Below are 24,563 nucleotides of genomic sequence, written 5' to 3'. Positions count from 1 at the left end.
AGGAGGTTAGCGTTGAGGAGAACTATAGGCTGTGACACATGAGATTAAATAGGCGGGGCAACATCAAAGTAGTTAAATACCTGAAAGAAGACGGCGTGCGGTTTAACGCCGCCATCGTGTGTACTAGCGATACTTAACGTTACAGGTATGGAGATGTAGTTAACTCAGGGTGATTAATGAGGGGAGGTAAAACGAAGAACACCGGGGTGGCACATTGGGCCCCCGTTTATGAGGTTATGGAGGGCTAAACATTGTCATAAGAGAGGCAGTCCAGAAGATTCTGTTTTAATTAACTACGGTAGCGTTTTCGCTCCGTTTTTCCGAGGGCAGCGCCAATTACGTTTACAATTACGGGGTGATTTTAAAAGCTGTAAAACCATGTTATTTGGTCATGAATTGTATTTAAAGATCGCCACTCATGCAAAATGTTTATAGCAATGTTTATTCATTTCACAGTGAACCCCTGAAGAAGGACTTTAAAAAGTTTGAAATGCAATGGGTGACATCACCATTGTATATTAAGGATGTTAAATGTTCGACGCGTGCCCGGAAAAAGGCCTGTGGCATATCCGTGGTATGAGAAGAGTCCTATAACATTGGCTAATCATATGTGGATATTAAAGAATCAATACAACTGGAAATACGGAGTAAATGGATTTATTAGCGATATAAACTGTGAAAAAACGAATGAATATGTTTAACTTTCATTGAACACCGCTGTGCGCCTGGATTTGGGGTGTAGCGACGCCTCACTTACTTTATAGTATTGTCAATTCTTACGTGGCAAAGGGCGGACCACGTCATCCAGAGAGCACGCCAAGAGGTCTAAAACTGTGATACTAAAGAAAGAATGGATCAACAGCCAAAGATATGGTGTGCACGGCAACTTGCGTAATGATTTTCAAAACTACTGCCCACTCGCACGTAGCACCCACTAAGAGAAAGAGCAACATAAATGACTGATCAAAGATTCCGTTATGAAATACGCATGTGAAAAGTATATCTTTAATGCTGAAGGAACTTGCTTGGGAACATTTATGCTATAGTGTGTATAAAATATGATTATGAGCATTATGAACTACTGTTTCAAACGTGGTTTGATCATCCATCCCTAGAATTGGTCCATTTGTTGACTAGTATGAATCATTTAACGTTTTTTGGCGCATATGATAAGAACCACAGGGTGGGCGGGGGATAGTGAAGAATTGGTTGGGACAGTCACGTACGGGTACATCTTACCGGGTTTCAAGTACAGAGGTATTATGGGGGTTGTAGGAGGTTAGCGTTGAGGAGAACTATAGGCTGTGACACATGAGATTAAATAGGCGGGGCAACATCAAAGTAGTTAAATACGTGAAAGAAGACGGCGTGCGGTTTAACGCCGCCATCGTGTGTACTAGCGATACTTAACGTTACAGGTATGGAGATGTAGTTAACTCAGGGTGATTAATGAGGGGAGGTAAAACGAAGAACACCGGGGTGGCACATTGGGCCCCCGTTTATGAGGTTATGGAGGGCTAAACATTGTCATAAGAGTGGCAGTCCAGAAGATTCTGTTTTAATTAACTATGGTAGCGTTTTCGCTCCGTTTTTCCGAGGGCAGCGCCAATTACGTTTACAATTACGGGGTGATTTTAAAAGCTGTAAAACCATGTTATTGGGTCATGAATTGTATTTAAAGATCGCCACTCATGCAAAATGTTTATAGCAATGTTTATTTATTTCACAGTGAACCCCTGAGGAAGGACTTTAAAAAGTTTGAAATGCATTGGGTGACATCACCATTGTATATTAAGGATGTTAAATGTTCGACGTGTGCCCGGAAAAAGGCCTGTGGCATATCCGTGGTATGAGAAGAGTCCTATAACATTGGCTAATCATGTGTGGATATTAAAGAATCAATACAACTGGAAATACGGAGTAAATGGATTTATTAGCGATATAAACTGTGAAAAAACGAAAGAATATGTTTAACTTTCATTGAACACCGCTGTGCGCCTGGATTTGGGGTGTAGCGACGCCTCACTTACTTTATAGTATTGTCAATTCTTACGTGGCAAAGGGCGGACCACGTCATCCAGAGAGCACGCCAAGAGGTCTAAAACTGTCATACTAAAGAAAGAATGGATCAACAGCCAAAGATATGGTGTGCACGGCAACTTGCGTAATGATTTTCAAAACTACTGCCCACTCGCACGTAGCACCCACTAAGAGAAAGAGCAACATAAATGACTGATCAAAGATTCCGTTATGAAATACGCACGTGAAAAGTATATCTTTAATGCTGAAGGAACTTGCTTGGGAACATTTATGCTATAGTGTGTATAAAATATGATTATGAGCATTATGAACTACTGTTTCAAACGTGGTTTGATCATCCATCCCTAGAATTGGTCCATTTGTTGACTAGTATGAATCATTTAACGTTTTTTCGGCGCATATGATAAGAACCACAGGGTGGGCGGGGGATAGTGAAGAATCGGTTGGGACAGTCACGTACGGGTACATCTTACCGGGTTTCAAGTACAGAGGTATTATGGGGGTTGTAGGAGGTTAGCGTTGAGGAGAACTATAGGCTGTGACACATGAGATTAAATAGGCGGGGCAACATCAAAGTAGTAGAACCCATAGATGAATTTGTCAAGTACGCAAAGTACTGTGGAGATGAAATCGATAACAGACAAAAGAATTTAGAAAAAAATGTAATGTGGGCCCAAGTTAAATTAGAAGAACAGCAAGAACTCCAGATAATTAATCAGGCAGAAAAACCAAAGAAATGGGCAAGTCCAAAGTGAAAGTAGTGGGGGTAAATGAAGAGGAAGATTGGGCAGAGAAGAGGCAAAGAAAAGGTTTCCCTGTCAAGGGTGTGGAAAATTGGGGCAATGGAAAAAGGAATATACAATTATACAGATTAAAAACACCCAAAATCAAAATTTAAATCCACAGATGCAGAATGAGGTGTTACTAAGACAACTGCAGCAGGTTGTTAATCTACAGAGTCAATTGCCACGTGCCCCCATGCCAAATTTTGTGAGTCAAGCCAAGTACAGTTTGGACACCGGATTCCAGTAAGGAACTGGTAAGAACATTTTTGTATCACCACAGTTTCTTTTGCAAGATTTCTATTTTGACAATGATATACAATGACTTCCTATTTTGACAATAATATACAATGACGGTGTCTAAGAGGGGAGTAAGTGGAGTGCGTACTTGGCGCATCCTTGCCGGTAGATCAGTTAGGTCCATATATAGATGGTAAGGTTGAAGGGAATGGCATCAACTTCTTATTGGACACTGGTGTTACCCGTTCTACTGTGAGAATAGCAGCCATCCCAAACCTACCACTCTCAGGGGAAGCGATCGATATAGTGGGGTTTCTAATAAGCAAATTCGGACCCCAATTACAAAACTAATGGAGGTATATATTGTCAATTTTAAAGAGATGTATAAGATCGTGTTGTGTGTCTCAAGTCCTGTAAACTTACTAGGAAGGGATTTATTCTACAAAATGAATTGCACAATATTCTGCACACCGGATGGTGTTGCAATTCAGACCCCCGATGAAGACAGAGTCTACAAAATCTTGTTAGTCAAGCAAGGAGCAGAGGTGAAGCAAATCTTTTCAATGATGACAAAAGACGAGCTACCAGATGAGGTCAAAACTACTGTAAATCCTGAACTGTGAGATTTTACAGGAAAAGATGTAAGATTAATGGCAAATGTAGATCCAGTAAAAGTAACTGTGAAAGAAGGTGCAGTTTATCCAAATACTCAACAATACAAAATGAGTCCAGAAATGAAAGCTGGTGCAGCAGAAATTGATCGATTGGTTGAGCAAGGCATTCTGAAAGAAATAATGAGTAGTCCTTGTAACTCATCCATAATTGGTATAAAGAAAAAAAAATGGGAAATATAGGGTGGTTCAAGATCTAACAAAGATTAATAAAATTGTCATACCATGTTGCCCTGTAGTGCCAAATCCAGCAGTAATCCTATACCAGATACCATGGACAGCAGGATGGGTTTACCGTAATTGATTTATGCCATGCTTTTTTCTCCATTCCATTGCATCCTGATATTGATTTTTTATTTTTTTTTAAATGGGAGTAGTGTATTCTCGTTTGGAATTGTGTTCCTCAAGGGTACACTGAAAGTCACCAAATTTGAAAAAATGTATTAAATCTCTGGTGTTGCCAAGACAATCAGTCTCAGTGCAATATATTGACGACTTATTGGTTGCGCTCAAAACTTGACTTTGTTACTGATTCAATTGCTTTGCTAAAGCATCTGGCTAAGATTGGACATAAAGTGTCACCAGAGAAATTACAGTTTTGCAGAAATTCAGTCAAATATTTACGACACCAAATTGAAAGAGGAGTTAGGAAAGTGCCTCTGAAAGAATCAAAATAGTAAGACAAATGCTATACCACAAACTCAAAAATAAATAAGGATGTTTCTTGGAGTCGTAATTTATTGAAGGGAGTGGATTTTGGGATTTTCATACCTGGCCAAACCTTTGATACAAATTACCAAGAAACAAGCAAAAGTTCAAGTAGAGTGGGATGATGAAAGCATGACAGCTTTCCTAAAGTTACAAAAATGTTTGTGTGAAGCACCTGCCCTTGGTAAGCCAGAATTTTCAAAAGAATTTGCATTATTCTGCTACGAGAGAGATAATTGTGCACTCTCCGTCCTAACCCAGAGACATGGCCTAATGCGACGTCCTGTGGCATATTTTTCTGCTACTTTGCACCGCGTGCCATCTGCATTGCCAGGTTATCTAAAAGCTGTAGCTTCAATGTGCATGAGTCTGGAATAATTATTTTGACAAGAATATGAACTCAGTATCTTACTCCTAGTAGATTGACAAAATATGAGCAAATTATACTAGGGGCTGAGAACATAACCATAGTCAGGTGTACTGTCCTAAACACAGCTACCTCGTTACCAGATCATACCAGGAAGAGGTGAAAGATGAAGTCAAATATGAATGTCTCAACGTTACTGAACTCAGTATTAAACCCCGTCCAGACATACAGGAAGAACCCTTCAAAGATACAGAACATGAGCTCTTTGTAGATTGCAAGTGTATACGCCATGAAGAAGGAGGATTGAGCGCTGCTTTTGCTGTGTGTACATTGGCTGGAATAGTCAAAGCATCCTATTTACCAACCGTTAAGTCTGCACAAGTAGCCAAATTGATAACTTTAATAAAAGCGTGTAAAATTGGGAAAAATTGGAAACAACCATTTACACTGATAGTATGGTTAAAGCGGTTGTGCACGACTTTGGCCAGCTCTGGATGCAGAGGGATTTCATGACTTCTTCCGGATCCCCCATTAAAAATGGACATTTTGAGAAAGAATTGATTGAAGCAATTCAATTGCCAAAAGAAGTGGCAGTGGTCAAGTGTGCTGCTCACCAGTCAGGAGATGATCGTGTGGCAGCCGGTAATCAATATGCTGACCAGGTTGCCCAACACTGTGCTAAAAACAAAATAGCATTAAACAAGAAAATTGAGACTTGTGGAATCAGTTGCCAACTTATGCTACTTAGGGTATAGGAACATGGGAAGACATAAAATACCTACAAGATGAAGTAGACATAAGAGAAAAGGAGGAGAGGGAGAAAATAGGTTGTCAGAGAAGAGCTGACAATGGTGTGTGGGTCTATTTAGATGGAAGACCCGTGATGCCAGACGGTATGCCTGCATCCATGGCTAGAATGTATCATGGAGACACCCATATAGTCAGAGATGATATGATCAGACTTTTCCGACAAGATTGGTTCAATGCAAGGTACTGGAATGTCGCAGAGAGTCTTTGTCAGAGATGCTTAACATGTCAACAAATGAATCCAGGTAGAAAAACAATAATCAGCACAGGAAGAATTGGAAAAGCAGAAGGTCCATTTGGAAGGCTTCAAATTGATTTTATTCAGTTACCTGTTTGTCGAGGACTGAAATATGTGCTTGTCATAGTTTTGTTTATATTCGGAGTGGGTAGAACCATACCTAGCAATAAAGAAGGAGGGTCCCCTGTTATATATGACAGGGAGGGGGATCTTAACGTTAGAAAAGATGTTGGAGTCCCTGTCTTAAACGTGGCTGGCTAGATACGCTAAACCATATCTCCTAAGTAGGGTTTAAAGTTGAAAATAAGGGTGATTCTTAATAACCTTATGACAAGTGAATACCAAAGGCAAATGAATAACAAAAGCAGGGCAGTAGGCAATTACCATAAGATCACTTAGGATCAATAACACTAAGCAAACAATGTTTATCAAAAAATAAAGCGTAAAATGTATTCACCTCCCAAAAGGGTTACAATCTAAAACATATTAAAAACCATTTGTTAAAAAACCACCAACAGTGGTAATGCAATACATCTATGTACAGTCAAGAGTGAAACAGTCGACTCGGCGTTTCGGTGCTTTGTTTGATCTTCACACCTTCTTCAGGACATTTACAACAATTGACTTGGTATCTGTGTTACTAATGGAAAGAGTATTTCAATTCTTTTCCACTGTGTTAATGACTTCTCAGCTATTTTACTATTGCTGGAGCTTCAATGCAAATGAACAATTATTGTTTGTGCACGGAGGGGCCACCGTTGATAATGGGGATACTTCCTTAGATTCTTGTGGACCTGTTGTTATCTCAGGTTCGTCATAATACTTTATTGAATTGATGATCTTTGCTAATACAAAGCTTCTCTTGTTAAATTGAAGAGGGAATCTGTGAGTCTTGTGAAGAAAATACGGCCTCCCTGCTCCTCCGTGCTCTCGTCTATGTTGACGTCTTTCGAATCTTCACCAAATAACAAGGTGCCTCTTAGACTCTGACAGGGTGTCACAATAGAAAAACTCCTAATATATCCTAGAGTCTTGCACAATACATAAATCATACTTCGATTACAACTTAAGCACAAAGGCAATATCATCTTTCTTAGGCTTCAGACTCCTCTACCTTTTTGTCAGTTTGACGCATGATGGAAAACCCCTCACGATTAAACAGCATGTGTTGTCTTTGCAGCTGGGAGAGGGAAACACTGAAACACATTATCAGTTTAAGCCCCAAGTTATTGGACATTCGTAAGAATCTACTGAAACATGAAATAACCATTATTACACGCATGACCATTACCAGGCATACTTTACAATGAACATGCCTTTACCTGGCATGTCCGTAACTAGAAAGCTTTTACCACAAATATGCCCTGGTAAAGGCATGTTCGTTGTAATGAATGGTAATTGTCATGGATTAGGAGCTCATGGACGGGTGGGGGACTGTGGCAGGGGCAGTGGCTATAGGGATCAGGTCCAGGCAAAGGGACAGACTTAGGGTTCAGGGCCACATGTGGTCATGGGTTAGGAACTCAGGGCTAGATGGGGACTGCAGCAGGCGTGGGGGCTTTAGAGATCAGGGCCAAGCAAAGGGAAAGACTTAGGGTTCAGGGTTGTAATGGTCAAGGGTTAGGAACTCAGGGCTGGGCCTGCGACTGCGGCAGGCGTGGGGGTTGCAGGGATCAGGGCCAAGCAAAGGGAAAGACTTAGGGTTCAGGGTCGTAATGGTCATGGGTAGGAACTCAGGGCTGGGTGGGGAACTGCAGCAGTGGTGGTAGTTTTAGGGATCAGGACCATGCAAAGGGAAAGCCTTAGGGTTCAGGGCCATAATGGTCATGGGTTAGGAACTCATGGCTGGGCAGGGGACTGCGGCTGGGGTGACAGTTTTAGGTATCAGGGCCAAGCAAAGGGAAAGACTTAGGGTTCAGGGTCGTAATGGTCATGGGTAGGAACTCAGGGCTGGGTGGGGAACTGCAGCAGTGGTGGTAGTTTTAGGGATCAGGACCATGCAAAGGGAAAGCCTTAGGGTTCAGGGCCATAATGGACATGGGTTAGGAACTCAGGGCTGAGCAGGGGACTGCGGCTGGGGTGACAGTTTTAGGTATCAGGGCCAAGCAAAGGGAAATACTTAGGGTTCAGGGTTGTAATGGTCATGGGTTAGGAAGTCAGGGCTGGGCCTGCGTCTGCGGCAGGGGTGGGGGTTGTAGGGATCAGGGCCAAGCAAAGGGAAAGACTTAGGGTTCAGGGCCATAATGGTCATGGGTTAGAAAGTCAGTGCAGGGCGGGGGACTGCGGCAGGGGAGGTAGCTTTAGAGATCAAGGCCAAGCAAAGGAACAGACTTAGGGTTCATGGCCTCAATGGTCATGGGTTATGAACTCCGGGCCCAGCAGGGCACTGCGTCAGGAGTTGTGGTTTTAGGGATCACTGCAAATAAAAGGGTTAGACTTAGGGTTTAGGGCTGGGCAAGGGGCCTGTGGCTGGGGTGGCAGCTTAGGACTTAGGGCCAAGAAAAGGGACAGACTTAGGGTTCAGGGTAGAGGGCTAGGGGACTGAGGAACAGGGTGGTTTAAGGGGTCAGGGCCAGGTAAAGGTATACCACACAGCATTGAACTCCCCTCTGCTTCTCAGGATCCATTCGGCTAGACCGGCGGACATAAGGTTCAAGAATGGGCAGGGGGCTGCGGCAGAAGAAGGGTTTCTCTGGTTCTTCCTTCTCAGTCTCGTCAGAAAATGTAAGTATGTTCACAGTGTCTATTTAGCACTGTGAATGGATCACGTGGGGAGAGACAACAAAAAATCTGGTACGTTCATGCTAGTGTGTCGCAACAGCACGCATGCCTCTACAAAGGTAATGCCTTTACCACGCATTTCAATTGAGCTCCTGCAAAATGCAAGCATGGTAAATACGCACATGTTGTATGGGCAGCAATGTAAAGGTGCGTGCGGTAATAGTATGCATGGTTACGTCCTACAACCTACTGACAAAGAGTTTTAATATGAAAGGGATAAGAAAACTATTGGAGTAAATTTATTCTGTTTTAGGGGCACTTCACCAAAACAAGTGGGACAAGCAGGGACATTTTGTAACTTTAGCAATTAGGAGGTGAGAATGTAAATCTTTGATGACTTAAATATCGGTACAATTAAAACAAAAGGAATTCATTTTTATGCTTTTTTGTATATATATTTTTTAATTTGGGTGAATTGTCCGTATTCAAATGTTTGGTTTTCTTTTTTATAAATGTGTTATATTGTAAATGGTTTTAAGTATCTGACACACAATAACATATGATCTGATCTGATCAATATGTTTAAAGGGGGCTAGATTCAGTCAGGTTTACTCTTAGCACAAGTAAACCTGCCACAGCATCACTTAGTAAGTGCTTAATTATTATAAGTATGTTTGGACAGAAATAGAACTGTCCAAATATGGCCCAGTTCCCAGAAGTGCATGGGATCTAGAAGTGCACCAGTCATAAGTGCTAAAGATATATCTGTGAGTGGAGCGGCATGGAGCAGCCCACTTCATATCTAGTGAGAAAGCCTAGATCACAATGGAACAAAATTAATGTAATAAAGGAAATAATTAGTTGAACTCTTGACAATTAGGGTAAAGCTCCTAAACCAGTACTGAAGTGTGTCTAATATATGAGATCTGCTTTTTTCACATAATATACATTTAAATTATGTATCTGGAACAGGAAATACTTAATTTCAAGTTAGAGACTGCACAAATTACTCTAATTGAAAGTAGATTTGAAGCTGCAAACATTTGAATACATATATCATGACACAGATCTAACTAACACGCATCTGTTATGTGTAAATGGCAACTAAAAGTGAACAAACTTTTAACTTTACCTTTCATTGATATTTCCATTGTTCCTCAATGAATTCCCGATGAGAATTTCTGCTCCATTCAGATTTTCCGATGTCTCCTTTCTGGAGGTGATAGAAATGGTATCGACTTTATATTTTCTCAATAAATCCAGCCTCCACCAGGGACCAAGCTCATCATTTGTACGGGAGCAGGATCCATGCATATAATCGGCATCCTGATTTCCATCTATTGCGTTGAATGCAAGTCCCAGATAACCGAGGAGATTCCAATTTCCAGAAAGAACACTTGATTGGGTGGCTCGACCACCCAGGGCCACATTCTCACCTGAAAGTAGACAAGCTCAATTAGTTAGAAGAGGTCTGTAGGGGCTACATCACTAGTATAATACTCAGGCTAAAACGTGTATCTAATAGCATAGTTATTCATTAATACATTTACCAGGTACACAAGGGTGTTTAGAAATCAGAGCCCCTATGCTAGAGGTTTTTACATTATAAATACTGCAAACAATTAAAAGTATGCAACACATGCATAATTGACCAAAGTGACCATTCACAAGGAAATATTTACTTGAAAGACTTGAACCACTTTAAAGACTTTGCACACAACACTTGCCACAGATTCTTGCACCAACAATAGTGGCCTCAAGTAGCAGTGCATTGAACTCCATCCAAACTGACCATGATGTGGGACTGTTTAAAATTACTCTGAACTTTTGATACTTTTCCCACAACCTCCATGCAATGGATTCAGGTATAAATCTTTTTGTCCATGAGTAATTATCTCCTATATGTTGTTAGAAATATGATGCATTCATATTTTTGTGCAGCATGAACAGAATACAGAATGTGGCTTTAGACGCAATGACATATGTACGCACAAATATTGTACTATTGTCTTTAAAACTAATTTCCCAGGACATATAGAAGAGTGTTCTCCAGACCTTTGTTAAATAGGCCGCGATTTGGGCCTAGCGGCCATACTGTTCAAAATGGATGCCTTTTCCCTGCACATTTCAATATCTGTCATTTCTGCAGTACACAGTCAATCAGAATCATGTTTGTTTTATTTCTATGGGTATTTTTCTTCCTGGTCTTGGTGAACCCTCCAGAGACTAGTCTCCAAACTGTAACTTTAATTCAAAGCTGTTCCATTAGCTCACTGTATACTATTCATTCATAATAACCTGCTGTTCACGGATCTAGTTTGTCCCACCATCTCTGGATGGCATTAGTGTAGAGTTTTCAAAATAAATACGCATGCAGCGGGATAGTGCTTAGGTTCTATGACAATATGATACTTAGTAAAGTTGTGCTCTGATTTGTAGCGAAAGCAACACATTTTATTATACCATGATGATTCAACAGTTTTAGTCATTTCCAATTTGAAGATAATAAAAAAAACTCAGTTTTGCGGGGCTGAGAGAGCATTCCTTAATTCTACTAGGGATGCTGTCTGTTTCTGTCTTGATTTTGCTGCCCACTTAGAACTTAGAATATTTTTGATTGCACACTTCTCTGTAATGCCATATTTTCTGAAAGCCTTCATGGAGATTATTCTGTTCTGCATTTTAGAACTTTTGTAATAAATCATTTTAACTAATCAGCTGAACTAGAACTAAACGTTTTTGAGCAGGCTGTTTTAATTTTTTTTAATGTAATTTAGATATTTGTGCTGTATTGGGAGGATCCTTACCTCTGGGACATATTAACTCTTGAAATTGAGATTTAACAGTGTCTCCAATTCATCACATTGTTGGTGTTCTGTGAAGGTACAATTTTTGGCTGTCAAAATTGCAGGGTCCCCAACACCCACACATTTGTGGTAGCAGAGGAGTGTTGTAAGTTAAGAACACATTCTTTCTGCTTTAGAAATTTCCCTTTTTGCCCTGTCCCTAGTCAAAGTGGATTTTACTAGTGGGGTTTGCTGTGATCTTGGTTTGTGTTGCTGCTCCTGAACAAGTCTGATTGTAAGTATTTATAGAGTCACATGATTATTGTGGCATTTTGGTGACTGAGAGCATTCCTGTGTGGTACTGAATATTGAGGTCTGTGCTGAGTGATGGATTGGTATGCTGTGACTGAGGTATTTGATTATGCAATGTTGATTCTGAGTTCAATTGGAGGTTTGATTACTGTGATTTTGATGTACTATTCTTATTTGCGATTTGCGTTGGAGAGGTTTTGGTTAATTATGTGTTGGTTCGATAATCGAATTGGCAGAAATCCAAAATCTCACAATACTATTGTTGAACTTATCAACAAAAAGATACTGTGACTTTCAAGGCACTACATACATACAGATTTGCCCTTTGGGGCACAAGAGTAAATACACTAGCCAAAAGTAGATTGCCACCGGACAGGAATCGGCTTAAGTGTGAATTGAATGTAACAAGTGCCACATAGGTACTGGTTTTATTTTTATTGTGTGCAAGATTTGTTTTCTTTTAACTTACTGATTTTTTCTTATTTACATTTTTATTTCCTTTATTTGTGTTCATTGACATGGCGTGTGCAATTGTTTTCTGAGGTGGTTCATCAGACCTTGGTCAAAGGATCTCACACCTCCCTCCAGCTTCCCAGTAAATCAGCTCAACGGGGCTCTGTGACACCTTGCACCCAGCCAGCCCTCCTGTACAGTGTTTCTGCTATTTTGCCTCAGTTCCAATTCTGGTTTTATTTATTCTTAATTTATTCTCCCTGACTGCCACTGTAATTTTCTTATTTTCGTGATTCCATTCAGCTTCCCACCGGTATCACCGCTATCACTGACCTCTCCCCCTCCCGCCCCTCTCCCGCCTCCCAGCTCATCATCTCTCCCCCTCCCCTTCATATGGCAACCGCTGCACCTAAGGCAATCCCGTCTGCACCTGTCTACGCTTGAACCGCGCCCAATGCCAGAACCCCTGGCCCCATGACTGCCACAGTGCCTGTCTCCGCTATGACTCCAACACCCTCCACACACTCAACACCGGATGAGCACGCACCTGCTACGTGGCCACCCCGAAGCACTCCTAAGGGCCCTTCTCCTGCTGGAACTGCAGCTTCACCAGCATCCAGCCCAACAACCCATTGACCAGGAAAGAACACAACCCCCTCAGCTGCATCCTTCTCAACACCCGCTCTGCCCGCAAACACACCGTTGAACTCTGGGACCTAATCGACTCAACCTCCCCAGATGTCCCCTTCATGACAGAGACCTGGAAGAACCCCTCCTCGGCACCAACATCGCCAAAGCCATCCCAGATGACTACAAGATCACCCGCTGGGACCGCACAAACAGAATAGGAGGAGGAATCACCATCATCCACAAAAAAACTCTCAGAGTCACGATCAACACCGCCGACACGCTCAGCACCGCCGATCTCCTGCACTTCCAGATCCACACCGACCCCAACCCCACCCTCAGAGGAACCCTCATCTACAGACACCCCAGATTCTGACCACAGTTAAGCAACTCCATCGCTGACTGCGCCAACACTCACGCCCTCGCATCCATGGACTACACCCTCCTCTGGGACCTAAACCTGGAGAACAACAACGACACCAACTCCACAACCCTGATCGCCAACCTGCAAATCTCAGACTCAGACAACCGATCACAACACCCACCCACTTCACCGGCCACACTCTTGACCCCATCCCAGTCCCAGTTCGGGTTCCTGCAGCAACCACAGAACAGAAACTGCCCTCATCGCACCACCGATGACATCAGAACCCTGGATGTGTCAGCCACCTTCGACTTAGTCTGCCACCGCACACTACGAACGCGCCTCCACAACGCTGGGTCCAAAAGAAGCCCTGGACTGGACCACCTCCTTCCTCTCCGGCAGCAAACAGAGCATCCGCCTCCCCTCCTTCTGCTCTGAAGCCACCGAGATCATCTGCGGCATACCCTGGGGCTCATCCTTCAGCCCAATGCTGTTTAACATCTACATGACACCCCTCGCCCACGTCGCCGCACTACACAACCTCAACATCATCTCCTATACTGATTACACCCAACTGATTCTCTCCTTCACCAAGGAACCCCCCACACCACCAAAACCAACCTCCATGAAGGAATGAAGGTGGTGGTCAAATGGATGAGAAAACAGCCATCTGAAATTGAACTTGGAATAGACAGAGGTCCTCATCCTCGGACCCACCCATTCGGCCTGGGACAACTCCTGGTGGCCGACTGCACTGGGAACAGCTCCAACACCCACTAACTATGCATGCAATCTAGGGATCATCCTCGACTCCACCCTCTCCATGTCTAAGCAGGTCAATGCTGTCTCTTCCTCCTGCTTCAACACCATCGGCATGCTCCGCAAGATCTACAAGTGGATCCCCACCAAAATGAGAAGAACGGTCACCAAGGCCCCCGTGAGCAGCAGGTTGGACTACGGAAACACACTCTACGCAGGAACCTCGGCAAAACTCCTGAAAAGGCTTCAACGCATCCAGAACGCCTCGGCACACCTGATCCTTGACATCCTCACCGCAGCCACATCACACAGCAAGAGGATAACCTTCAAGGTCCTCTCTCACGCACACAAGGCACTCCACAACACCAGGCCAGCGTACCTTAATGAACGACTCAGCTTCTACACCCCCAACCCGACAGCTACGCTTCACCGACCTTGCTCTCGCCACAGTTACCCACATCCGAAGAGCAACCTCCGGCGACGGATCGTCTCCCACCACGCCATAAAGACCTGCAACACCCTCCCCATCCACCTACGGTAGACCCAAGACCTGCTGACCTTCAGAAGTCTCCTCAAGAACTGACTTTTCAAGCAGTAGCAGCATTCCCCTCCCCCCAGTGCCTTGAGTCGCCCACGGGTAAGTAGTGTGCTTTACAAATGCAATGATTGATTGATTGATTCACGGTGAGTTAGCTGAGGATTGGTGAGATGTCACCCCAGAACATGCTGATGTTGGTTTCTTGCTGTCAGAATTGTGCTGCGATTGGCTGAACTTTGGAATTGCCACGCTGCCATTGGCTGTTGTATACTACCTTGTCTCATTTTCCTTCTGAATTAATTTCAGTGAGAATAAAGGATGCTATGTTGAAAAAGCCTAATCACCTTTGTGAGGGAGAGATATTCCTGCTGAGGGTCTGCCTGCTTATGAAATAATGATGAATATTGTTTTTTATATGCTGACCAGGATGTGTGACCGGCATGAAAATGACTTACAGTTAACTTTAGAAGGTACCTTTTACATTATAAAGTTTCTTGAGGAAACCCATGAATGATAGAAAGTCGTTACCTAGACCTACAAGGTTTGAAGAATTAGATAAATGGGAGACAATGGCTAAAGAGAAGGAAAGAAAGCAAATGAAGATGCAGGGGACAGGGTTATTTAGATATTAGCTGGGAGGCTAGTGTTATTATCATGAGAGATGCTGAATGGAGGATATGATATAGGGGTGAGTGTTTTTCCCACAATAGTCAAAGAGACTATTGTGGGAAACCCTTTTTGGGTAGCTGCACGCCTTATAAGTGTATAAAATAAATAAAATAAATAAATAAATAAGACAACACACAAAAAGAAAACCAATGATGGAGAAATAGAAAAGCGGAACCGAAAACGAGATGCAGATGAGGAGGATAACTTTTTAACATGATCTTTTGAATTCTAGACCTCATCCATACACTGATGGGATCGCAAGACAGGAGCAGAATTCTGTTGCACTTGATATGGGTGCAACTGAAGAGGGTATGACTATACAAGCACAGTGATTGACGGCACTTGCAGTTTCATGTGAATCAGTGAGTGCCTCACAAGTAATACATTGGCATTTTTATTGAGTACTAGCAGAGAATATTCTGTTTTATCTTCAGTTTCAAGTGACTGGTCTATTGCCGTTACTGCTTAGTCTCCGAAAAAGAGATATTATTATTGGGCTTTTATAGATTGATTTTGGTAAAAATATGGCACAGAGCAATGACACAAATAGGTTGATTACAATGAAATAAATTATGGATGAAAAGTGGTACTTAAACAAAGTCTAGCAAGGTGCATGAAACAAGCATTTGATAGGCTTGAGTAACTAGCAAATGAGAGGGAGGTTGATATCAGTAAAATTAGAAATATACAGAGACATTGCAAAATAGATTTGACCGATGATAACATAGAACAACTGGACTTAATAATTTAAAAAGCCCACATTAAGGATCTGGTTGATATTGGACTGGAGGGAATGTGGAAGAAGAATATTATTACTGAAAAGAAAACTTCAGAGGGAGAATAGAAATTATAGGTCAGTTAGTGATTCCAAGTTAGTGGCAGTTTCAGAATTTCCACTGAGGGAAGTACATGGAGAGAATTATGTACATGTGCCTTGGACAAGAGGTGTTATTCATACTTTTACAACACATTTTCCAGAATTGCAAGAGGAACCAGAGAAATAGTGCGAGGAAGTTAATAAATGAACAAAAAACTGGAAAATGCTTCAGACTGATTTGGATGCAGTGTTTGAGATATTTGTTCCTAGTGATTTATGGACTGAATGTAAGGTTGCTGTTGCTTAACCAACTAAAGAACCAGCTAGGTCTGTAGCTGATAATGCTCCATCTGAGTTGATTGCTGAGAAGCACAGTGCAGTGATAGAGCATTTGAAAAAGAAAGTGCCAGAGAACAAAATTAATCAGGCAAAGATTTTGAGAACAGTGCATGCTTAATATGAGAGGCTAGTTGTTTTGTGTCTGCCATTGTTATGAGGTTGGGTTCTGAGCTTAGTTTGCATAATCAGCAGAGTGTAATGTGCAAGAAGGCTAGGGGTATTGATGAGATCCTGAAGTATGCTAAGGATAGTATTGATCGGTTTGATGTGAAGCAGAAAAAGATTAGGAAGAAACTGATGGCTGCCCAGACAAATCAGTTTCACACAAATTTCAGTAATCAGATGATAGTTTCTGATGTGGATTTTATGTTGTTTACCAATTCTGGAATGATAGGAGTACATTTGTCGCAAGGAGTGAGAATGGAAAATGAAATAGTTCATGTGCAATGTCACGGAAGGGGAGTAATGAATATTTTAGGAGTGAATGTTAATATTGATTTTCTGAAAAACAGCACTGATTGTTATTTCTGCAGTAAAATTGACCACTGGAGGGGCGTGGCCTGTGGCGTCAAGATGGCGGTCACACTTTGAGAGTGTTCCAGTACCCCCTCCGTCATCCGCCTGCCATCCGCCTTTTACAGCCTACCTGTTGGCCATCCAGTGCCTGGTGCTGCTTGCTGTCCCCCGGTGTCATCTGGGGCCTGTCTCTGACCTTTCCGATGCCTGTTCTGCTCCCTGCTGCTGGAGGTCTGTCTTCCCCATCATGGCGACCCCTGGGTGGCATGGGCTGGAACCCTGGTGCCGATCCTCCTGAGGACCGGAATGTTTCCCCGCTACGGTGAGAGGCTGTGACGGCAGGTCCAGGGGGCCGCTGACCCTCCCAAGGACTGGGCCCATCCCGGGCGGTGAGCTGAGCCCAAGGGGGAGTGGCGGCGGCGGAGGCCCTGAGGGGCTGCACCCGACACCGACGAGAAGACCATTATCCCCGTGATTTGTCTTGCTGGACCCCAGCAGACCCGCGGAGGATTGAGGCTCATCAGAGGACCTGCGGGAGGGGGCCCGGTGACCCGTCACTCCCTGTGTGCGGCGATACCCCTGCCCCCTTGCCGCCTGTGTGGGGCTGGCGGCACCGGGGTGGCGGTGACAGGCTCCCCTGCACCGCTAGGGGGATGGCAACACTCTAACTCCACACTGGGATATACGGGGATCTTCCACCTGGACACACACGTGTTGACCTGGGGCATCATACTGACCGGGGAGGCTCTGGAGGATGCGGCTGGGCCTTGCGCTGCTCCTGAGACTTTACACCCTGTGCAGGGCGCTGAGGCCCAGAGGGGCTGCACCCGACGCCGATGAGAAGACCATCTTGAGCGGTGCCATTAAAGTGAGGGCTCCCGGGGGTGGGGACTCCTGGGCCCGCGCTTGTCGCCTGGGGCCTCGGGCCTGTGTCGGTGGCCCTGGGGGTGTCCCTACAATTTGTCTTGCTGGACCCCGGGAGCCGGCGCGGAGGATTGAGGCGTATCAGAGGACCTGCGGGAGGCTGCGCGGTGACCCGTCGCTCCCTTTGTGAGGCGATACCCATGCCCAGTTGCCGCCTGCGCGGGGCAGGCGGCGCCGGGTGGCGGTGGCTGGCTACATTACACTGCCACGGGAATTGCGACGCTCAAGCTCCACACTGGGATACACAGAGGTGGGGATCTCCCTCCTGGGCCCACGCCTGTTGACTGGGGGCTTCATACTGACCAGGTAGGCTGTGGGGGATGCGGCTGGGCATTGCGCTTCTCCCGGGACTTTACACCCTGTTCTAGCTGCGATGCTTTGCCCCTCCGGCCCTGGCCTGGACTGTCTGGGCCGCGAGGGCCGCCCCTTTGGAGAGCTGCATACTGCCAAGGGGCCGGGAGTGGGGGCTCTTGCGACCCGCCCTTCCCTTGAGAGGCGCCAGCACGTACACCCTATCGCCCGGTGAGGCCACGCGGGGCTGGAGCGTGGGAGACCTCCTGGGAAGGACTCCCAAGGGCCTGGTCTGGGTTGGAGTTGTGTGCCGCATTGGGGCCAGGCTCCGTCGTTGACCTGGGAACGCCCTGGACCTGAGGCTTCCGGTCTGGGTCTCACCTGGGAGAGGCAGTGTGCCTTGAGTGACTAATCGGAGTGCTGTCTGACTCGGGGAGGACTGACTAGTGCCTTCGGTGCTGCCCCTCCCTCCTCTGGGTGCCCCACCTGGAGGACTCCATTGTGGACCGGTCGGGAGTGAGGGTGAGGTTGGGCCACCATATCGGGTGGCGGGGGCACAGCCTTGACTTCCGCTCGCTCTGCCCCGGCACGTGTTGGTTGGCCATCTACTACTATGGGCAAACCCTGCGCTCCCCGGCCTCCGGCTCCATGACCCAAACATCGATTGACCAGCTTGCGAAATCGAATCGGGGGCATGGCGGTGGAGCAGCGGTCGGCTCGGGCCCGGACGGAGGAGATCTCTCGACCATCTTGCAAGTAATCAACACATCCCAGTCGTCAGTGCAGTATAAAATAGGAGAGGTCCGGATTGATATGGCCCTAATCTGTCAAGACCTTCGTAAGGTCACGGAACATATCACTGAGGCTGAATCCCGACTCTCCACAGTGGAAGATGATGTCACCACCCTCAGTCCCAAATGGCCCGTCTTCAGTCACAGACCTCGGAACTCCACCGTTGAGCCGTGCCACCTGGGCTTTCCGGAGGGGGTGGAGAAGACCGACACCGCCACCTTTATGGAAACCTGGATCCGCTCATTGGATGCCCGAGGATAAACTCCCCCCCTGGTTCGCGGTGGAGCGGGCTCATCGCTCCCTCGCCCCCAGACCACTGTGTCCTTAATTTCAGTGACAGGGACGCCGTGCTGGGAGCAGCCAGGAAGCTAGGGCCGTTGCATTATCAGGACTCCAAGACAATGGTGTTTCCGGACTATTCGAGGGAGGTTCAGTCGCAGTGCAGATCTTACGATGAAGTGAAACAAAAACTTAGAACGCTCGGCCTGCACTACGGACTCCTCTTCCCTGCCCGGCTAAAGGTGATCTTTCAATCCAAGACTTTCTTCTTTGACTCCCCCCTGTGCCCACGGAGGAACGTCCCCTCCTACCGAGGGCATTTCCCTCCCTGTTCCAGCGGGTCCCGGAGCGAGTGAATCAGACTGCGCCGAACCCCAGGAGACGCAGGACCGGATCCCGGAGGAGGGCCGGCAGTCGACGTGGCGGCTTCCAATCACCGGCAGCATGGCCTCAGCGCTCTCTGACCCAGACCCAGGAGCGGGAGCTCACTCCTACTCCATTGGTTTCCTCCCTGGTGGACCTGGATAGTGTCCCTGGACCTAGTGCGACTATGAGACGAACCGTCTCGGACTCCGACCTATCTGGAAGCCTGGTGATCTGTGGATCAGATGTAGACACTGGGCCATGATCAGCACTGCCACCGGAGCCCACGGCTCTACTTTGGAACTCTCCACGGGTCCATATGCCCGCGACTTCATGCACAGATTCACTTAGAGCTTGCCAGACTGGTTTGTTGGGGTAGCTATAGCGCTGTCATCCTGAGTATAACCACCTTAGTCCAAGATACTTGTCTCCTTCTTTTCCTCTAATTTGGCTGTTAAAATTTTATCTGAACACATGGAGGGGGGCCGACTCTGCCATGTCCCGTTTTTGTGGTTGCTAACCATTTTAGTTTAGCTGGTTGCCTCCTTGCGAGGTATTAGTGACTTATTTTAGGGCGACAGATGCTTCCTGTTCTGAAGTATAGGGTCGGGGGAGTTGGGGGGCGAGGGAGGGGGGAGAGACCGTTGTCTCTCGGGAATTGGTTATTGTTGGCCGCCTACGGGCTGCCTTGTTCTGTTCCTCTGAGTTGTCACATGTCCTACTATCCACTTCAGCTGTCACACACACCCCTATTTTTCTTACCTAGGCCCTTGAGCCCAGGATCTAGCGGGATTCCCCCCCTTGATGGGGAGGGCTCCTCTTTGCACACGTACTACACAACAGACCCCAGTTCCAGCCATGACCCGTACCTATGACAAACCCCTTCGCATTCTCTCCTGGAACGTGGACGGCCTCCTTGATCGCATCAAACACACTGCGGTGCTGCAGGCAGTCCGCCGCCACATGCCTGATGTCTTCTTCTCCAGGAGACACACCTTATGGGGTTCCAGTGCCAATTCCTGGCCAGATACGGGTTCGACCGGGTTTGGCACTATGGCTTTACCAGAGTCTCCCAGGGGGTAGCCATTCTCCTGAGGCAAGAGCTTCCATTCACCATAAATTATGCCATCACTGACATCCAGGGAATGTATGTGGCCGTGTTGGGACTGATTGAGGGTAGCCCTTTGAATCTCCTCTGCACTTACGTCCCCCCCGGCACTCTTATCATCCACTCTTCGGCGCCTCACGCAGGTAGTTTCATCCCTCCCCCAGGGAGACTTCAACGCAGTCCTCGAACGCTCCAGGGATGTGTCGGGTCCCCCCTCCGTACATAGAGCTTGGTAGGATGGACCTCAGCACTGAATTTTTGAGATGTATGGCGAGTTCTCCAGAGGGAACAATACACTCACACATCAGCCACCCATCACACCCATTCCCGCATAGATTTAATACTGATGTCTGCCACGGACTTCCAGTTGGTGTCAGGTGCTGAGATTCTTTCCAGGGGAATTTCCGACCACTCCCCCATCTTGATCCACATTGGGTCCCCCTCCACAGGCCCCAAGACAACCTGGCGTCTAAACTTGTGGTTTTTGCAGGACCCCGAGCTGGTGGACTCCCTTGTTCAGGAGCTCCGACATTACTTCTCAGCCAATGTAGGGTCGGTCCCTTCACAGGGAAATGCTCTGGGAGGCGGAAAAGGCTGTGCTCCACGGAGTTGCCAAGGGACTCGTGCATGCCAAGCACATGGCCAAGACCGCCCAGCGGGCGCAGCTGGAGTTCAGAGCTGTTCGCTTGGAACAGGCTCAACTGGCTGCTCCACAATCTAGTATCCTACCCTAGAGCCCATCCCATCATCCCTGAGATCCGAACGGTCCATGGGACGCGCCATGTGACATCTTTGGTCATTGCACAAACCTTCGCACAGTACTATGAGGTCCTCTATACCGCACGCTCCCCGGAGCCTGTCTCGCTGACTTGATGCCGGACTCCGGAATACGCCTTCAGTGTCTCCCCAGAGAAACGGCGAATACCCTAGATGACCCTCTAACTCCGGAAGAAATTCATGGAGCCATTTCCCTGCTACATTCCTGCAACACGCCAGGGCCTGATGGATTTCCCCAGGAATATTACTCAGCATTCCGCGATGACCTGGTCCCCGATATGACGGAGCTCTTCTGTCCGATGGTCGATGATGGGTCTTTCCCGTCTGAATCTGATGTGGCGACCATCGTGGTCATCCTGAATACACACCCACCTTCCTTGGATTGCTCCGATTACCGCCCTATTGCCCTGATAAACACTTAAATAAAAATCTTCACCACCGCATTAGCTCCAAGACTCCGGCCCCTCTTGCAGGATCTGGTCCATCCTGACCAATGCAGGTTCATGCCGGCCAGGGGTACCCGTCACTGTATCTTCTGCATTTACCTGCCACTGACCCATTGACATCAGCTCTCCCCATACCTGGCCCTTCTCCTTGTTGACTTTGAGAAGGCCTTTGATACAGTGGATAGGGGTTTCCTGGGTGATGTTCTGGAGAGAATGGGTTTAGGCCTTCCCTTCCGCTGTCTGATCCAAGTTCTTTACAACAGCCCTAGAGCCCGTGTGCTCGTCAATGGTGCGTCCTCAGACCCATTCCTGATTCGGAGAGGCACCCACCAGGCCTACCCCTCTCACCATTCCTCTTCACGCTGGCGATGGAGCCCCTGGCGGCGCTCATACAGCAAGACCCCCTCATCCAAGGCTGGCAGTGGGATTAGAGCCAGGTTGACAGAATTGGTCTTTATGCGGACAATGTTCTTCTCTATTTGGCGACCAGGAGCACTCAGGCCCTAGGTCTATGAGGGCCCTTTCTGCTTTTGAACAAGTCTCTGGTCTCAGTCTCAACCCGGCGAAATCCACACTGGTCCACCTTCACCCCTCACGGGCATGCTTTGATTGGCAGGCGGCGATCCCCCTCCGGAAGCAGTCATTCAAATATCTGGGTGCATGGGTGACCCTCCTGCCTGAGCTAGAGTGGGCCCTTAATGTTGCCCCCCTAGTCACCCGGATGAAAACCGATCTTAGGAACTTGCAGTCCCTTCCCCTCAATCCATTAGGCCGGAGAGCCCTTTTCAAAATGATGATCCTCCCCCGCTTTCTTTATATTTTACAGAACACTTCAATTCACCTCTCGAGTAGTTGGTTCAAGGAACTGGATAGCACGCTTATCCATTGTCTGTGGGGGAGTGGGTGTTCACGGCTGTCCCTGTCCCATTGCTGGGTTCTCCCCTTTGACGGTGGTATGGGAGTCACCAACCTTTACTTTTACTACCTAGCCACCAAACTCATTGTGATTCACGATTGGTTTGCAGGCGGCTGGTCCGACCCAGCCTACCGGGTGGAGCTTACTGTCCTAGACTTTGCACAGATACAGGGCTTGCTATACCGCTCCCCGGTGCCACACTCTAAGCCCTCGATCACCAGAGCCGTCCTCATGACCTGGCGTGCTGCACTCCGCATGGTGCACTGGGATAGGAAACTGACTAGACAGACGCCCCTATGGTGTGGCACCTGGTTGGGGGAGACCTCATCCCTGGAGGGTTTCCGCCGTTGGGATCTGGTGGGGATATCCCTGCTGGGAGACATGTGGGTAGGGGATTAAATACGTTCCTTCTCTGACCTGCAGCAAAGACACGCCCTCCAAAACTCCCAGTTCCCTAAATACTTGCAACCTCGCCATGCCCTCCACATGCACCTCTCAACACCCATCTCTCTTCCAGAGTTTAGTCCTCTGGAGGCTCAAGTCATGTTGGGTAACCTGGGGAGAGGAGGGTGTCCCAAATATATCGAGCCCTGATTAATAACTGCCCAAATCCTTAGATCGCCTTAGAGAGCGGTGAGTTGGTTGGGTGGGCCCGTTGGATGAAGCAGATTGGCGGGACGCCCTGATGGCTCCCAAATCCGTAACCACATCTTCGAAATTTCGCCTGTTCCAGCTTTACTTCCTCCACACCACGTACCTCACGCCGGCCCGCCTCTTTTGAGCTGGTGTGAGACCCTCCCCGGCCTGTACCCGGTATGCTGATACCCCAGCTGACTTCTATCATATGAGGTGGCTCTATCCGGCCCTAGATCCATTCTGGAGAGGGGTGGAGTCGGAGTTTACACGGGCTTTGGGTTGGGTCGTTCCCCATGACCCGAGACACTTGTTACTGGGAGTGTTCGATGGCCTAGACGGCTCTCGGGCCAATAGGTGCTTCCTGGGAACAGCACTGGTGGTAGCGAAACGAGACATCACAGCTAAATGGTCCCAGTCTGCGGCACCCACACTACGGAAGTGGAGGAGGGGGGTGGACTGGTGCATGGTGCAGGAGGAGGCCCTCTTTGAGGCTCGGGATGCCCTGAGATGTTTGGCAAGGTATGGGGTAAATGGTTTGGTTTGTTACAATCTTGATTGGTCCTAACTTGTTAACTCAATGTGCTACGGGGGTATTAGTTATTTATTCTGAAGAGACTGATACGTTATATGTTGTCATTGGGAAGGGACAGGGGTATCTAATTGGACTGTGTGATCTACTATTAATAAAGTTCATTGTGTTGAAAACTTTAATAAAATTTGATTATCAAAACAAAATTGACCACTGGAAGCGGGCAGGTAGACAGATAGAGTCCAAATCTGGTGGAGTCGCAGTCTGTAGCACCAGGCGTACCAGCTTCTGTGCAAAATCAGCAAAATGATGGGATGTTCCATAGGAATATGCCCATAGCTCCAATGGTGCAGCAAAACATGTGAAACAAAATTGCATATATTCCAGAGTTCCAGCAAAATCAGTTAATTCTGAATAAGGATTTTCCTCTGTTTTCCCTAGAGAATTAATCCCAATGACCCTCCCTTGATCAAGGAGTAAGTAAGTAAGTAAGTAATTTTATTGTTTTAGGTTAATTAAAACCATTACAAAAGTACATTGATAGCTCATACCTTCGGATAAAAAGATTTTTAGAAAAATAGTGCTGAAAGGCGCTTTGGGTCGATCTTCAACAACCAGCCAGGTGTCAGGGTTTAAAAACAGCTCATTGAAGGTAAATCCCCGCAGTACAGTAGAAGACCGACTCTTCAGAATATGCAATACATCATACAGCTGCCAATGACAAGGACACTTAATGGAGTCAGGCTTG

General features: G+C 46.5%; 1 pseudogene; it reads right to left on the bottom strand.

Annotated features, from left to right (window-relative positions):
- The window catches only part of LOC147709551 (fucolectin-4 pseudogene), a 291,116-nt pseudogene extending 273,841 nt beyond the window's left edge, over positions 1–17,275 (bottom strand).
- Between the last annotated feature and the right edge of the window lie 7,288 nt (positions 17,276–24,563).

Source organism: Lissotriton vulgaris, chromosome 6 (assembly GCF_964263255.1).
Source record: "Lissotriton vulgaris chromosome 6, aLisVul1.2, whole genome shotgun sequence".
NCBI classification, from domain to species: Eukaryota; Metazoa; Chordata; class Amphibia; order Caudata; family Salamandridae; genus Lissotriton; species Lissotriton vulgaris.
This window is presented reverse-complemented; position numbering and strand designations above follow the sequence as displayed.